Raw genomic sequence first — 18,442 nt, forward strand, 5'->3', positions numbered from 1 at the left:
AAGTTGGGGCGTAGAAGGAACACGACCTGGAGTTCGCCTAACTGTCTTTCACCTGCAACCCGCAAAACTTACTTGACTTGCATATCTGCTTCATCAGATGGTTTGGTGAACGGTGTTCATTATTTTAATTGGTGTTTTTCATGTATCACGCTTTTGACACCAGTCACGTAACAGTCTTACGTCTTCCATGCTCTCACTCAAATATGAAATAACTCCCTGGGCGATTTTTAATGTCTGAGGTAATTAACATGCCTATACAAAAATTTACGGGACGATGGGGTGTCCCATGAAGAACGCAACTTTTGAATTCATTGTAACAAAGAAATTTATTTATGAAATTAAGCAAATTACGTATTATTGCAGTGTATGCTACCTGCAATTACGTGTGAAACGTGATATTACTCAAATGCCCTTCACGACTCTGCAGATATACTCCCGTTCTTTCGATGAAATGTTCCATAACTTTGCGGTAACTTGCACTTCTAGTTCTGAAATTATACTCTGAATCACTGTCTTGAGCTCTAGTAGCGAAAGTGGTTTGTTGGCACACACACTAAACTTCAAACACTTCCACATAAAGAAATCACACTGCGACCGATTCCAAGATCTGGGTGGCTAATTTACGTCACTATTGCGAGCAATCACCCGATCAGGCAACTTCTCTCGTAATTGGTTCATGCATGAATGTCCCCCACTTGTTTCGGGAGCATCCAATTAGCAAACGTGTGATGCTTTTCTTGTTCGTTTGGCTTCAATTCTTATGTCACATTTTATAAGCTCAGAGGCGCAGATTTTCTTTCAGAATTCGGTGTATGCTGTTGCTGGGAATATCCCGTTTGCTCTGAACGTCTGCGAATAGAGTTCACCAGACTTACAGCAACATTGCCACTCAGGATGGCGGTGTTTTCAAAAGCACGACCTGCAGAAGGACTTCAGAGGGTTTAATGTCCGCAGTAGACCCGATTTTTTTTTTCAGATTTATCAGTCAGTCTCATCACAGCTGACTTATTCTATGGAGATTTAGAATAATCTTTGCACAAGATTCTCCGCATTTGTAATAAGTTCTCAATGTGAAACACCCTGTTCCGTTGTGAAGCGCTCTGTTACTAACTACGAGTGACTAAAATTCGGACACTACAACCGACATACAGGGAGGGTGAAGTGACATCCCTTACTTGCAACTTTGGAGACGACATACTGGATCTCATCGTATTTTGTAGTTTCTGTTTTACAACTTGCGATTCATGTCAGTTATGACAATCTACCATTTCATGGAAATGGTGGTCTGAAGATTTGTCACAAACGTCACTCTTGGCATCATTTGCAACAATTAAGTTTCAGTTAACGACACGTAAGAGGTTAAAGCGTTTAGGAAATTTCCATGGTAAACAATACTAATGCTCAGAGTTATATATGACCAGCATGGTATTGTGGTTAGAGACGCGTGGTTATGGAGTCGAAAGAAGTTGGGTCGCGTATTAGTAGATAATTATAATTTTTTTCAATTTCAACGTTTGTAACATATTCTGCTTGTTTCCTAATCATCTAATAGAAGTATGTTCTGCAACATTTTATTTCATTACATATAAGAGTGTTTTCCCTCAGGAACAAATTTTTTTACTTCACTCTGATTGAAAAACGAAAGATGATACTGCTGCAAGTGAAACGACCACCAATGATATTTGTATTCTTGATTGTCACAAATATTTGCACTTTTTTTTACGAATGTGTAGCGATTTTCGAGAGTGTGGTTAGGCAAGGAAACTGAGTACAGCTCAAATCTCTGCGAGTGAAGCAAGCAGCAATCATATTCTTAGTCTTGCTTGTCACAAGTATTCATCTGCGATCGAATCGTTAGCAACGCTTCTGTAAATTCGGCGGTCAAGACAAAGATTGCACCACAGTGCTATCGGGGGACGTCACTTGAGTTGAACTCCGGCAAAATGCCGAATTCCGACTGTAACATCCGAATTTTATTCATTCTTTAGTAATTGCAATGAAAACAGATGAAAGTCGTGGCATTGCTGTCAACTTAATAGAACAGAAATGGCGGGCTTTTCAAATGTTGCATTCCTTATGGGACACATTTTTACACTGTTGGTCATTACAACTGCCACAACACGAAAGCGGCATGCAACAAACATCAAATCAGCATGAAGCGTTTCCTAAGGGCCCTGAGAGGTTTTAAACGGTATTTTATAGGACAGTTTATTTCTTGTAACCAATAGATATTTACTGAAGAATGTCGCTTTGTTTTAGGCACAAAAATGGCTAGTAAACAACACCAGAACTTTTGCAGAAAAACGTCGCATATCTACACAAGAACGCGTCAGATCAGTGAATATGGAACGTTGGAAACGTGTATGGAATTAAATACCAACATTAATTAAAGTACAAAATAAGCCACCACGGCTGTGGTAGAAGGGGAAATCACACAGACGTCACAATAAACCGACAGAAGCAAAAAAAATTTTTACCAATGAAGACGAAAACCAATACCACAATTGTTGTACATCTCAGCCAGAAACGGCAAGAATCTTCAACACATTAGCCTTTGAAGCAAAAGTGATTACATTTACAGAAATATTCGTGAAGTAGAAAGTCAAGTCAAGTGAAGTGTAAGAATATGCGAAATTAGAGATCGTACAAAATTGTTATGTATCAAGGAAGGTGCCTGTCATAATAAAAACTGACAAGAACAAAAATATTTGCTTCTAGTTCATTAAATAAGGGGTTTCAGCGGAATAAGCTGCAATTAAACACATATTCGAAAGTATTGCTTTGTGAGTAAACTGTAGCTTATATCACTGAATCAGTGAGAGTCGGCTGTTTTTACACTTATATCACAATCATCACTCATGTTTTCTGATATTACAACAACTCTTTGAGGGGAAAAGTAAGGCGTTTCGTATATCACGTAGAAAAGGGTTGCGAAAGAAACATCGTTCTTAAGGTGCATGTCGCTGTGCTTTCCCATAGCTTGGAGCTCTGTTGTCACTCCAGCTGTCAAAAGGTAACAACTCTTTCACTAGAGTCTTGACTGTACGTATTAGACGGTGATATATAAGGTAACTTTAAGCATTGTGCAAGATTACATGATGTCCGTGTTGCCTTGACCTACTTTCATACACGTGGTGTATGACTTTTGCCCTACGCACCACCCGCTGGAATCAGCACGCATTGGTTGCTGAAACATTCGCCATTCACCATGATCCGTTAGTTAGCTAGTTACATGTTTCACAGGCCATGTGAAAGATTCTTTTATCGAAATAATATGGAACGAGCCAGTTTAGAGAATATGCATACATTATTAGTGTTAAAATTAATGATACATTATTATTTTTAGCCCTGGTCATGCAACTACACTTAAAAAAGAGATTTCATTTTTTTTATTAGCTACCAGTTTTAAGCACAAATTCGTCAGTGCAATAGAAGGATCTGTCCAGGAGAATTGATTTTATGTTAGATTTAAAGTTTGCTTCGCTACTGCCAGATATTTTGTTTTATTGGGCAAATGATCAAACATTTTTGTTGCTGCGTGCTGAATTTATTTTTGAGCCAATGACAGCTTTAGCAGTGGGTAAAATAAGATCATTTTTCGCTCTGTTATAGATATGGACATAATCGTTCTTCTCAAATTGAGATGGACTGTTTATGATGAATTTCGTTAACGGGTATATATATTGTGACAGCCCAGTTAAAAAGCTTAGCTCCTTGAAGAGGTACCTACAGGATGTCCGTGATAACACCACATATTATTCTTACTGCTCGCTTTGATGCAACCAAAACTTTCTTTCTAAGTGATGAGTTATATCAGAAGATTATTCCCTACGACATTATCGAGTGGACATGTACAAAATAAGTCAGGAGGTTGATACGTTTATTTCCAAGATTAGAAATTATTCGAAGAACAAGAGTAACTAAACTTAATTGCTTTAGAGGTACAATAATATACTTCTTCCAGTTCAAGTTTTCATCAATATGTACACTCAAAAATTTGGAACGTTCTGCCCTATTTACTAACTCCTTCTCATGTGATACATCCGTAGTTGATATGTGTCTATTTGCTATACAGAACTGAATGTAGTGTGCTTTTTTTTCAAAATTTAGGAAGACCCTATTTCCGGAGAACCACTTAATAAATCTTTGAAAAATATCACTTACCAACTTTTCTCTTGTTTTCTCTCTAATGAGATTTATTATAACACTAGTACCGTCTGCAAAAAAGTACGAATTTTGCTTGTTTAATGTTAGGTAGAAGGTCATTCACAATATAAAGAATATAAGTGGTCCAAAAATTGAACCCTGTAGGAGTCCCTTTGTGATTTTTTTTTCCAGTCTCTAAAATGGATTGGTAAACTCGTTATCCGCCATCCAAGCTCGATTCCACTCGATGCCCAGTCAAGTTGAGGCCACCGTTGCTGCTGTGGCAGCTCTGTGAACTGAATTTCGCAATCTGTATCACCTACAATTTCAGTCATGTTTTTTTCCTGCTATACTGTCATTTAATAGTCATGGGTGACTGGAATTCGAGTGTAGGAAAAGGGAGAGAAGGGAACGTAGTAGGTGAATATGGATTGGGGCTAAGAAATGAAAGAGAAGGCCGCCTGGTAGAATTTTGCACAGAGCACAACATAATCATAGCTAACACTTGGTTTAAGAATCATGAAAGAAGATTGTATACATGGAAGAACCCTGGAGATACTAAAAGGTATCAGATAGATTATATAATGGTAAGACAGAGATTTAGGAACCAGGTTTTAAATTGTAAGACATTTCCAGGGGCAGATGTGGACTCTGACCACAATCTATTGGTTATGACCTGTAGATTAAAACTGAAGAAACTGCAAAAAGGTGGGAATTTAAGGAGATGGGACCTGGATAAACTGAAAGAACCAGAGGTTGTACAGAGTTTCAGGGAGAGCATTAGGGAACAATTGACAGGAATGGGGGAAAGAAATACAGTAGAAGAAGAATGGGTAGCTTTGAGAGATGCAGTAGTGAAGGCAGCAGAGGATCAAGTAGGTAAAAAGACGAGGGCTAGTAGAAATCCTTGGGTAACAGAAGAAATATTGAATTTAATTGATGAAAGGAGAAAACATAAAAATGCAGTAAATGAAGAAGGCAAAAAGGAATACAAACGTCTCAAAAATGAGATCTACAGGAAGTGCAAAATGGCTAAGCAGGGATGGCTAGAGGACAAATGTAAGGATGTAGAGGCTTATCTCACTAGGGGTAAGATAGATACTGCCTACAGGAAAATTAAAGAGACCTTTGGAGATAAGAGAACCACTTGTATGAACATCAAGAGCTCAGATGGAAACCCAGTTCTAAGCAAAGAAGGGACGGCAGAAATGTGGAGCCGGCCGCGGTGGTCTCGTGGTTCTAGGCGCTCAGTCCGGAACCGCGCGACTGCTACGGTCGCAGGTTCGAATCCTGCCTTGGGCATGGATGTGTGTGATGTCCTTAGGTTAGTTAGGTTTAAGTAGTTCTCAGTTCTAGGGGACTGATGATCACAGATGTTAAGTCCCATAGTGCTCAGAGCCATTTGAACCAGAAAGGTGGAAGGAGTATATAGAGGGTCTATATAAGGGCGATGTACTTGAGGACAATATTATGGAAATGGAAAAGGATGTAGATGAAGATGAAATGGGAGATACGATACTGCGTGAAGAGTTTTACAGAGCACTGAAAGACCTGAGTCGAAACAAGGCCTCCGGAGTAGACAACATTCCATTGGAACTACTGACGGCCTTGGGAGAGCCAGTCCTGACAGAACTCTACCATCTGGTGAGCAAGATGTATGAAACAGGTGAAATACCCTCAGACTTCAAGAAGAATATAATAATTCCAATCCCAAAGAAAACAGGTGTTGACAGATGTGAAAATTACCGAACTATCCGTTTAATAAGTCACAGCTGCAAAATACTAACGCGAATTCTTTACAGACGAATGGAAAAACTGGTACAAACGGACCTCGGGAAAGATCAGTTTGGATTCCGTAGAAATGTTGGAACACGTGAGGCAATACTAACCTTACGACTTATCATAGAAGAAAGATTAAGAAAAGGCAAACCTAAATTTCTAGCATTTGTAGACTTAGAGAAAGCTTTTGACAATGTTGACTGGAATACTCTCTTTCAAATTCTGAAGGTGGCAGGGGTAAAATACAGGGAGCGAAAGGCTATTTACAATTTGTACAGAAACCAGATGGCAGTTATAAGAGTCGAGGGGCATGAAAGGGAAGCAGTGGTTGGGAAAGGAGTGAGACAGGGATGTAGCGTCTCCCCGATGTTATTCAATCTGTATAATGAGCAAGCAGCAAAGGAAACAAAAGAAAAATTCGGAGTGGGTATTAAAATCCATGGAGAAGAAATAAAAATTTTGAGGTTCGCCGATGACATTGTAATTCTGTCAGAGACAGCAAAGGACTTGGAAGAGCAGTTGAATGGAATGGACAGTGTCTTGAAAGGAGGATATAAGACGAACATCAACAAAAGCAAAACGAGGATAATGGAATGTAGTCGAATTAAGTCGGGTGATGCTGAGGGAATTAGATTAGGAAATGAGACACTTAAAGTAGTAAAGGAGTTTTCCTATTTGGGGAGTAAAATAACTGATGATGGTCGAAGTAGAGAGCATATAAAATGTAGACTGGCAATGGCAAGGAAATCGTTTCTGAAGAAGAGAAATTTGTTAACATCGAGTATAGATTTAAGTGTCAGGAAGTCATTTCTGAAAGTATTTGTATGGAGTGTAGCCATGTATGGAAGTGAAACATGGACGATAACTAGTTTGGACAAGAAGAGAATAGAAGCTTTCGAAATGTGGTGCTACAGAGGAATGCTGAAGATTAGATGGGTAGATCACATAACTAATGAGGAAGTATTGAATAGGATTGGGGAGAAGAGAAGTTTGTGTCACAACTTAACCAGAAGAAGGGATCGGTTGGAAGGACATGTTCTGAGGCATCAAGGGATCACCAATTTAGTATTAGAGGGCAGCGTGGAGGGTAAAAATCGTAGGGGGAGACCAAGAGATGAATACACTAAGCAGATTCAGAAGGATGTAGGTTGCAGTAGGTACTGGGAGATGAAGAAGCTTGCACAGGATAGAGTAGCATGGAGAGCTGCATCAAACCAGTCTCAGGACTGAAGACCACAACAACAACAACAACATACTGTCATGTTGCTGGGGGCTTTAGTCCTAAGGCTGGTGTCATGAAAGTCTCTACCTAGCATATTCCGTAAATGTCTCTACACAAGTCTATATAATTATCCGTCTTGGTCAGTATATATATATTCTTAAGTCAGTTGCGTGTCCATTGACTATGGGCCACGGCATAAATGGCCACTTTGCAGCGTCATCGCGAGATGGAAACACAATAGCCGCGGGACGGGGATAGTACCAAAGCTTATAGATGTTTCTCAGTTAATATGTTAATATCTTGCTGTCTATTTTTATATAAAGTCGTTACGTTTGTTCGCCCCTGGTAGCTGAATGGGCAGTCCGCCTTTAGCCGCGGAGCAGCTCGGACTTGTTTACGTCCCGGCTGCGAACGTTCGCGGAAGAAGCGGTGTTTACACCGTCGTTAGTCGCGTGTGTTACTGTTTGAATCGAACGCAATGGCACACAATTTCCGAAAAATCACGATACAGTTCACGTTCTGTAACGAGTATGCAAGACCGAAGGCTTTCGAAATCGAACGTTTCTTGAGGGACGAAGTGCATCTTAATTACACGGAGATTATTGGAATTCATTTATCAATGGTGAGCAGCACTCTTTACGTAAAAATGATTGACGACACAGCATGCGATAGGATCATTGAAGCCACCAAACGAGGATTCCAGTTCCGACACTCCGATGGTCATATTGGCGAAGTTTTAGTCGCTCATTCGGGCCTGGGAGTGCGTACGATTCGAGTCTTCGAGCTGCCTTTCGAGGTACCCGAATCATTGGTCACTGAATCACTCCAGCCATATGGCAGAGTTATTAGTCATACAGCCGAACGTTGGGCAAGTTTTAGCACGTATCCAGTGCTCAATGGTGTTCGACAGGTGCGAATTGCCCTTACGAAACTTGTGCCATCGTACATAAACATCGGCGGCTGTAGAGCTATTGTCATCTATGATGGACAGCCCCGGACATGCACCGGGTGTGGTGGTGAAGGACATCTGTGATCTGCGTGTATGCAGAGGAGACTCGTGCAAATCCCCAGCGGAGACTTCCAGAATCCGACTACACCGACGTCACTGCCGACGACTTACGTGACGGTGCTTCGCGGGGAGGAGACGCCGAGGTCGGAACACCCTATCGAACCGACGCCGCAGTTGATTGAGGAGCCTTCGGACCCCACTGAAGAAGGAATGGCTCCGACCAACCTCCAATCTCAGACACTACAGGCGGTGCAGAAAGAGGATGACAGCATCCCAGTAGGCATGGAAGCTGAAATGGAACGGCCCCAGGGCGCTGTGGCGGTGGCGGGACAGCAGGAGATACAAGATTCGCCAACACCAGAGGCCGAGGTTAGGGCCCGCAAACAACCCTCGCCAAAGCGCCGCAAGAAGCGCCGACTAAACTCTGCGGAGACGCTCCCTTCTCGTCTTGGGAGCCCAGATGAGTCTAACTCTATGGACCTGTCTGACTTGGAACCACAAGCTTCGGATGTCGCAGACCATATGACTTCGGACGGTGAAAAAATGTCATGTCGTTCAGACGACGCATCCGCTCAGGGGCCTGATACCCCTTCTGCGGCGGAGTCTAATGCTGCGAAAGAACAACAGATGTCACACATCAATGCCGCACTGGAAAATTTGGAGCACCCCAATAATATCAGCTGGTATGAGCAGGACGACGAAATCACCGATGCGGACCATTCTATTGGTGGGGACTTGCATCCGTCCGCATCTCAAGACACCTAATGCCGCAGGGACACGTCCGTCGGGCGACCCTCTGCGGATGTGCAAAGGGACTATCGATACGGTGAAACTATGCCATTTTAACATCATTGGACGGGGTCTGGAAGACATACCGGGACCGTTTCAGACGGTGGAATCGCTGAGATGTCGGGGGATCACATTTGCCCGTTCACTACGGCGGTCAGCGGCGGCGAGTTATCAGCGGCTTCTGCAGAATGTTCGTCCGACGATACGCAACAACTCACTGAGAGCCTTTGACATGATCCAACGCGTGGCATACACTAACGTACACATAGCGTCACGACTGCCCCATTTAGCGCAGATCTACCAATACCGAAGGGTATTGCAGACCGCCTCATGGCTCCCTTTGATTACTATGTTAGTACTGGGATGTTATTTAAGATCAAATATGACACGTTAACGCTACAGTTCCGGAACGGTGGCCTCAACCACACAAACGTGCGAAACAAAGCTCTGGCGCTTTACATGCGAGCGATGATACGAAATTGGCAACAACGTAAGCATACCATTACGTCAGCTCTGATAGAAGTACTTGTTCCGCCTTCGTACGAACCCCCTATTGCGGTGGGCAATATTTCGCCTTCTCTTGCACACATTGCCTCATTTCTTTTTGATTACAGTTATGTTCGTCTGAAAGTACCTTCGACGAGAATACCCACGACTCGGGAGATCTATAGGTGCTTGATGGATCAACATGGCCGCAACATAATGGAATTCAAATATCCGTCGAGAACGTGGAACCACATTTGGTGTGCAGTGCATACTCCATTACTGTCAACAGCAGCGAGATCGATGTGGTATATTCTTATAAACCGTAAACTTGTGACCAGGAGTCGACTACATACAATTCATATGGTCGATTCTCCTCTTTGCACAAACTGTGGACTGTTAGCAACGGAGCCGGCCGAAGTGGCCGCGCGGTTCTGGCGCTGCAGTCTGGAACCGCGAGACCGATACGGTCGCAGGTTCGAATCCTGCCTCGGGCATGGATGTGTGTGATGTCCTTAGGTTAGTTAGGTTTAACTAGTTCTAAGTTCTAGGGGACTAATGACCTCAGCAGTTGAGTCCCATAGTGCTCAGAGCCATTTGAACCATTTTTTGTTAGCAACGGAAGAACATGGTTTAGTGTGTGGCGCTGCGAGGGACGTCTGGACGCTGACGCGTCGAATACTGGCCTTCCTTCGGCGCACTACCAACACAGAAATCACATCAGATGTACTCTTTCTAGAATGAGATTTTCACTCTGCAGCGGAGTGTGCGCCGATACGAAACTTCCTGGCAGATTAAAACTGTGTGCCCGACCGAGACTCGAACTCGGGACCTTTGCCTTTCGCGGGCAAGTGCTCTACCAACTGAGCTACCGAAGCACGACTCACGCCCGGTACTTACAGCTTTACTTCTGCCAGTACCTCGTCTCCTACCTTCCAAACTTTACAGAAGCTCTCCTGCGAACCATGCAGAACTAGCACTCCTGAAAGAAAGGATATTGCGGAGACATGGCTTAGCCACAGCCTGGGGGATGTTTCCAGAATGAGAGGAGTGCTAGTTCTGCATGGTTCGCAGGAGAGCTTCTGTAAAGTTTGGAAGGTAGGAGACGAGGTACTGGCAGAAGTAAAGCTGTGAGTACCGGGCGTGAGGCGTGCCTCGGTAGCTCAGTTGGTAGAGCACTTGCCCGCGAAAGGCAAAGGTCCCGAGTTCGAGTCTCGGTCGGGCACACAGTTTTAATCTGCCAGGAAGTTTTTTGTACTCTTTCTACCGGACAAGACCTTTTTTCCCAAACAAAAGACGTATGCGGTCAATTGGATCGCTGGACATGCGACGAAATATTTGTATTCGTACGATATTAAGTCCGTGATGGATTATTGGATATATTTACAAGAACAACACGAGCTCATACGGAGTCATACGAAATACAGGACTTACTTTTCCAATTTTTTAGGCAGTGTTTTTCACAATCCGCCCGACAGCTGGGGTGTCCCAGAACTGAGAAGACTCATGCAGCAGAACGACTAGAGACAGTACTGTGCGGTTCAATTAAATTGGCACATGGCACACTGAGAAGAAAACTGGCCCCTACCTGTTGGCGCCAGTTCTGACGGGATTATGTTCACGTGAAAAAAAAAAATAAAAAAAAAACACCGAAACCGCCTCAGATACTGGTCCTTCGAATGGTCGACGCAGGAGAAATACATGCCGCCCACATTGGCAGAGATGGTCAAGATTATATGGCTTGCTGACAGATTTATGATGCGACACCGTGTGCTGCAGTGATTGTGATGCAGATGATAACTTCATTTTCACTCCCGCCCGTGACTAGGATTGTCATTTACTTTATTCATGTCACAAAAAAAGAAAAAAAAAAGACGGCGGCCTTTACGTTGATTTTATATTTTATGGTTTCCAAATTGTTTTTGTTGTCTCGATACTTTCCCCCTAGGACAGCACAATTGTACAAATAAAGATTGTTTGTTTACCCTGCCTTCCTGTTACCAAAAAAAAAGTGGTCGCATTGTTGGACCATAAAGCGAGGGAACCGCGTTTTTATTTTTATTTTTCTTTTCCTTTTTTTAAAAAAAAGCACACTAACGCGTTGCTAAATAAAAAAATTAAAAAAAGTGGTAGAATAAAAATTTGGTAGAAAAAAGCGGTTCTAGGCGAAAAAATTAAAAAAAAAAAAACAAAAAGAAAAAAGCTAAAAAATAAAAAATAAAATAAAAAATTGACAGCGTGACAGAATGTCATACCTAACGGCCCGGGTTCGATTCCCGACTGGGTCGGAGATTTTCTTCGCTCAGGGATTGGGTGTTGTATTGTCCTTATCGTCATCATTTCATCCCCATCGACACGCAAGTCGCTGAAGTGGCGTCAACTCGAAAAACATGCACCAGGCGAACGGTCTACCCGACGGCAGGCATTAGCCACACGGCGTTTACATTTTTTTTATTTACATTATGTCTTATGTCCTGAACTTACGAACCTAAAAAGCAGCTTGAAATGTAGCTTGTCACGCCATGTTGTGGAGGTAAAATTACGTTAAACTCTGCCATGCATAATATTATATTATACACTGTCCAGTCACATTAATGTGACCACTGCCTATGTACGACAACGTGCAATTACCACTCATAGATGACAGGAGGCGTCACCAACAATGGAGAATATATGAAGCGGGTCGGGACGACGCGGTAAAGAGTGCAGTCGTTATTGTAATGCGGAACTGGAGCGATTTATCTGACGTCCAAAATGCCATGATCATTGGTTATTGAGCCAAGGGTGGAAGCATTTCCGACACGGCTAAGTTTGTAAACTGGTCGCTTGCCGCCGTGGTTAAAGTATACCGTGCAAGACAAAAGGCGCTATCCAAAACCGGCGTCGAGGCAACTGCGATGCACCATGTGCCATGATGACAGGGGTGAACAACGGCTGCGATGTGCACGGGCGAATAAACTTGCAACTGTTGAGCAACTGACGGCCAAAATGAACCAAGGGGCTACCAACAGTGTCGTCTCAACGTTCAACGAACGTTACTGCGTATGGGCTTCCGCAGCAGGTTCACGCACCCACGCTAACTGCTGCTCATCTGCGACTATGTCTGGAAATCGCACGCCAGACCAAACAGGAAGTCCACTGAGTGGCAAAAGGTGGTCTTTTCAGATTAATCATGTTTTATGCTCCATCGGCGTGAAACGTATGAAAGGAATCATCCTACTACAAACGTCGGAAGTGCCCGTGCCAGAGGAGGGAGCGTTATGAGCTGGGCAGTGTTTCCGAGGCCTTCTGGAAAAGTCAGTGAATCAACACAATTACAAATTTATCCTTGAGAACCATCTCTACCCCTACATGCAGTCTGTTTTTCCCCGGCACGACGGCATCTACCAGCAGACTTTGCAAGTGTCACACAGTCCACTGTGTACACACTTGGTTCAAAGAGCACCAGGATGAGTTTACCATGCATCACTGGTCACCAACTCCCGGCTCTAAACCCAATCGAGAATGTGTGGGGACCACATCCATCGGGCTGCTCGCCTCGTAGATGTGCACCCGAGAAACCTAGCGCAGCTGGCAATGGCACTAGAGTCGTCATGGTTCCACATTCATGTTCGTACGTACCAGAACCTCATTGGCTCTCTTCCTGCACGTCTCGCAGCGGTCCACACTACAAAAGGTGAGTTTTCAGGCTTTTGACAGCTGATCACATTAATATGACTGGACAGTGTACAATCTTATAGGTATATTTTCAACTGTTTTGTAAACACAATTCTACATTTTAAGTTTTTACAGATACATTTTTATGGGATGACTGTATGCTTAACATAGCATATTAACTTGAATTTTTAACGTGATAAGTTGTATTCATTATTTACATAGATTATTTTTTATGTGATGGCTGTAGACTCAATTTTTGGACGTTATTTTGAATTTTAGCGTGACAATTTCAATTCTTTGTTTCTTCATTTAATGAAATGACCGCATTGTTTGTTTCTATTTAACATTGACAAGTCCTATTGCCTTTAACGCCACCTAACTGCCACAGAGTATTTTTTTTCTCCTTTTCTTTTTGAGATAGGCTGCCTCACCGAAGAGCCCTAGCCATGGAACAAGTGCACGTGTAACTGACGAGATGCAGAGTACGGAGTTTTTTTTTAATGTGGAATGTTTTTATTCTGTTTTTACACAATGTACCATTGAAATTGTTATAGAATATTACTTCTCACTTATTCTCTTTATCTGACAGGTTCTGATGATAGCTGTGGCCTAAGCACGTAAAAAAAAAAAAAGATAAGAGCGATCTAAGTATATGGTGATAATGGCCGTAGACTTATACGATGATTTTATCTCATTTATGGACAAATCTCTGCATAAGTACTGCATCCTACATCGATATGAGTATGGTTATTGTATTCAAGTTTTGGTCTTCTTCTATAATACTGGTCGATATCAACCAATAGTTTATTTTGGTCAAGTTGTGCTACAAATTTCTCTTTCCACAATTCCGCCAGTACCTCCTCATTTATTATCCATTTTACCCAAGCAAATAGCATTCCTTTGTAGCACATTTGAAAAGGTTCTCTTCTCGTTTGAAATGTTCAGTGTTCACATTTCACTTCCATACAAGACTGTGCCCCACAGAAATACGAGGGTCGTCTAGAAAGTAAAGAACGACTGGGCATACCGCCCGGAACCGATCTCCCACCAACGGGATTACAAGCGTGCTCGTTCGCTCCTCCCCCTTCTCAATGCTGGCGGAATTTTGCTGCCGACCGGTCACTCCTATTTATTCAGCAGACTTTGGAAATGTCCGTGTCCATCGAAAATCCCGCCAAATGCGAAGTAGGTAGTCTTATTTGTTCGATCCATGAGGAGTTCGTGACAAGAACGGGAACAGTCAATGCAGAGGCCAGTTGTGAAACTCTTGAACGACTACGGCGCGCCATTCAAAACAACAGACGTGGAATGCCGACGGCAAAGGTGTTTTTGATTCATGGCATTATGTGTCATCATGCATCGGCACGAATACAGTAAAGACTTCAGCGTCTTAAGTGGGAAATTTTTGGACATCCTCCTTACAGAAATGACTTGGCACCAAGTGGTTTTCACTTATTCCAGAAACTAAAGGAGTTTTGGGATGGGAAACAGATCTCAGACAAGCAGTGGCATCCTGGCTCAAATCTTTGGCGGTAAAGCAGTGCAACATAGAAGCCGAAGAACTGGCCCCATGTTACAATAAGGGCCTTTACAGTTGTAGCGACAACGACAGATAGGGAAGGTACTGTAGATGCGTAAATAAAGTTTTGTGTTGAAGTATCTTTTTTTTTCTTCTTAGTTATGCCAAAACGTTCTTTACTTACTGAACGAGTCTGGTAGCTTCGGATACACTCCCCACGACTTAAATTTATATTCAATGTTAACAAAATTTTCGTTTTCGAATGACTTTTGTTGTTGCTGCCATTATGCATTTTATATATCCTCTCTAGTTTAGTCATCTTCAGTTGCACCGCCATGCAAAAAAGAATAAAAAAGAAAATAAACTGAAGCACCCGGCAACATAACAGTGCTTGGCTTAATAGCAATATTTATGGATGATCAGTGCAGAGGCAGGTCATAATACAGCTGTGGATGTCAAATGACTGACGTCAATGATGCCAGTCTCAAAGCAGCTCCTTTCATTCCCTTCATCGACTGCAACATCGTATGTTGTTCTCTCTGTGAAATCAGTACCGATTATGGTAGCATAATATATCTGACCAAACAGAGGTTACCTTTAAGCTTTCTTTTGGATCGAGAGAGGTTCACGTAATGTTCCCGAGAATATTTCACGGTAAAACAATTTACTGTTCGCTTAACCTTTAGATAAATACACTGCCTGAGACAATAAGTTAAACACCCGAAAGACTAGGTCGGATGTCAATGTAACTCCGCGCACTTATACACCATCTGCGGGCATGTAAATGGTTACAGGTTAAATTCTCTGTGACAAGTAGAACAGGCAGCAGAGTGCATTACTGTTGTTCGCGATTAGTTTTCTTACCAAGCGTCGTAGGGTGTACAAGAAGCGTGAACAGTGTCTGATGTTGAGCGATCAATGTAAAGGAACACGTAGATTCCGCGTGTTCGTGTGAGACAGCGTTATCAACTCCTCACAGAGTTTGAAAGCCGCCTTATTGTGGGTCTTTATTTTGTCGGCCGGTCGACTTGTGCAATATGAAGGTTAGTGGGGCATTTGGATGTGACAACAGACCGATACTGGACTGCGTGGAACGTGAGGCAGACATACTCATCGTCAAGGTTCAAAATGGCTCTGAGCACTATGGGACTTAGCATCTGAGGTCATCAGTCCCCTAGAAAAATGGTTCAAATGGCTCTGAGCACTATGGGACTCAACTGCTGAGGTCATTAGTCCCCTAGAACTTAGAACTAGTTAAACCTAACTAACCTAAGGACATCACAAACATCCATGCCCGAGGCAGGATTCGAACCTGCGACCGTAGCAGTCACGCGGTTCCGGACTGAAGCACCTAGAACCTCTCGGCCACCACAGCCGATAATCGTCAAGGTTCCGGTCGACCACAGTGACAACCACAAGGCAGTATCGCCGTATTATACACCAAGCACATTGTAGCCATTTCACGCCTGCGTCTGCAATCCGAGAACAAGCAATGGACTCCCTGATACAGTCTGTGTTACCATGTACCGTGTACCAATCGTGGGCCGCGTCTGCACCACAACAGAAACGGCTGCGTTTGGAGTCATGAGGTTAACGGGTAGCAAGAACTGCTGATGAATGGTGTTTCATTTTTTTTTTTTTCAGGGATGAATCGCGGCCGTATGTCAGTTTACGAGACCAAAGCCGCTCCTTCTCAATCGAGTAGCTTTTCAGTTTGCCTCAGAAGGGCTGAGTGCAACCCGCTTGCTAACAGCAATCGGCATATCGGACAGTCACCCATTCAAGTACTTGCCCAGCCCAACAGCTCTTAACTTCGGTGATCTGATTGGAACGGGTATTAACACTGCTGCAAGGCCGTTGGCAGTTGTGGGCCAGCTCGTCTGAAAAGGAGATAAAGCGGCTTTATGACACCCTTCCTAGCCGAACCAGTACATGCCTCTGCGCCAAAGTGGGTACAATATTATACCTGTACTCCTAAGTGGGCTCATTTTGCAAAATTCTTAGTAAATCAGATTCGACTTTTTAATCATTGACATAACGTCACATACTCTTTCAACCAATAGTTTTTTATTTAATTTCCTCCTCACTTTCTGGGTTTCACCAGGTAGTTTGGATACTCATCCTTCGAGACGACGGAAGGCCTAAAAGCGCCGATTCACACTGGTGCGCCGACACACTCGCCAACACATTCGACTGTGTGGCCACAGATGACTGCTCGGTGGACCCTAACTGCCTGCACTGAAGGATTATGGGCTGGCAGATCGCGGCCGGGGCTAGCAGGTAGAGGTCCGCAGGTCAAACCGGCGAACGTAGACCACGAATCGGACTGAAAAATGGTTCAAATGGCTCTGAGCACTATGGGACTCAACTGCTGAGGTCATTAGTCCGTTAGAACTTAGAACTAGTTAAACCTAACTAACCTAAGGACATCACAAACATCCATGCCCGAGGCAGGATTCGAACCTGCGACCGTAGCGGTCTTGCGGTTACAGACTGCAGCGCCTTTAACCGCACGGCCACTTCGGCCGGCGAATCGGACTGAGGACCCGCTCCCAAGCACAGGCGAATGGGTCCGTGCAGGAGCGGTCCTCGGATGGGTCGACGGACTCGTCCCATGTGTGTGGGGGCCTTTACTGGAGCTGGCGATATCCGCACATCTGCGCTTTCGAGCCGTCGTGTCCACGTCTGTCCCAACACCGCCAGCACGTGAGGGGCATCCACAAGTTAAATGTTTATTAAACAACACTATATTTCAGTCTAATGTATTGAAGCCATCATCACAGTGTCAATTTATTAACCACTAGCTGGCCTGACCAAGTGTTCCTGTGGTTCAGTCTGATGAAGTACACGTTTCTGAAATTTATGGAAATTGGATATACATCCTAATCTCCTTTCTCCTTCTGTCTCTGTCCATCTCCATCTCTCTGTCCAGTGAGACTCACGTCGATTTTACAGACTACCATTTAATGTGTAAATACGACGTACTGCTCGAAGTGGACCACAGCTGGAATGTGAAACACTGCCTTGATTTCATTCGACAGACTGAAACTCTGTTTTCGTATTTAAAATGTGAGCAGTGTGCCCGAGATTAAATTATTAAGTTCACAGCTGGTTGTCTAGTGGACGCCAGCGCAGTAGCTCAGCGTGATCGTCCAGGGGACGGGCACCACCTGTAACAAAAATCTGAGTAAATGTCTCATCATTGAACTTTACGAGACGTCACGTGACATCCACACAGAACTTCAGGGCAAAAATGACGAAGAAACAGGTAGAAAAAGAAGTGGTTAGCGTGCTGCATCTATATCCTTGAATCCCGGGTTCAATTTCTGGCATGTCAGAGATTTTCTTCTCTCGGTGATTTAGTGTTTATCATCTCATTTAGTTTTATCGCCGCCCAAGTAACTGAAATAGCGTCAAATAGAAAAAAATTTATCGGCTAGTCAAAATATGCTAGCCAATAATGTCATTTATTAACCATATTGGGAAGTATTAAATATAATTTACTACCCAGACTTATGCTATCTAAGAATTTTTTATGAACCTTCGGTTTCCTGAACGGTTAAAGTACTCAGTAGTAAAGCCACTTTATAAAAAGGGAGAAAGGGATAATGTAGGCAATTTTAGAACTATTTTTATGCTATCAGTGTTTGCTAAAGTTATTGAAAAGGCTGTGTATGTAAGGATAATTGATCATTTTATATCGCACGATTTGCTATCAAATGTATAGTTCGGCATTAGAAGTCACTTAACAACTGAAAATGCTGTATTCACTTTTCTCTGTGAGGTACCGGATGGGTTAAACAAAAGGTTCCGAACGATAGGCAATATTATTTGATTT

At 43.2% G+C, this 18,442-nt stretch overlaps 1 non-coding gene across 1 annotated transcript; it reads left to right on the forward strand.

Moving 5' to 3' along the window:
- Positions 1-10,580: 10,580 nt before the first annotated feature.
- On the forward strand, positions 10,581-10,655 carry Trnas-cga (transfer RNA serine (anticodon CGA)). Its single transcript has one exon. It is a non-coding gene; the product is annotated as a tRNA-Ser (tRNA).
- Positions 10,656-18,442: the final 7,787 nt, after the last annotated feature.

This window comes from Schistocerca nitens, chromosome 7, assembly GCF_023898315.1.
Source record: "Schistocerca nitens isolate TAMUIC-IGC-003100 chromosome 7, iqSchNite1.1, whole genome shotgun sequence".
Taxonomy (NCBI): Eukaryota; Metazoa; Arthropoda; class Insecta; order Orthoptera; family Acrididae; genus Schistocerca; species Schistocerca nitens.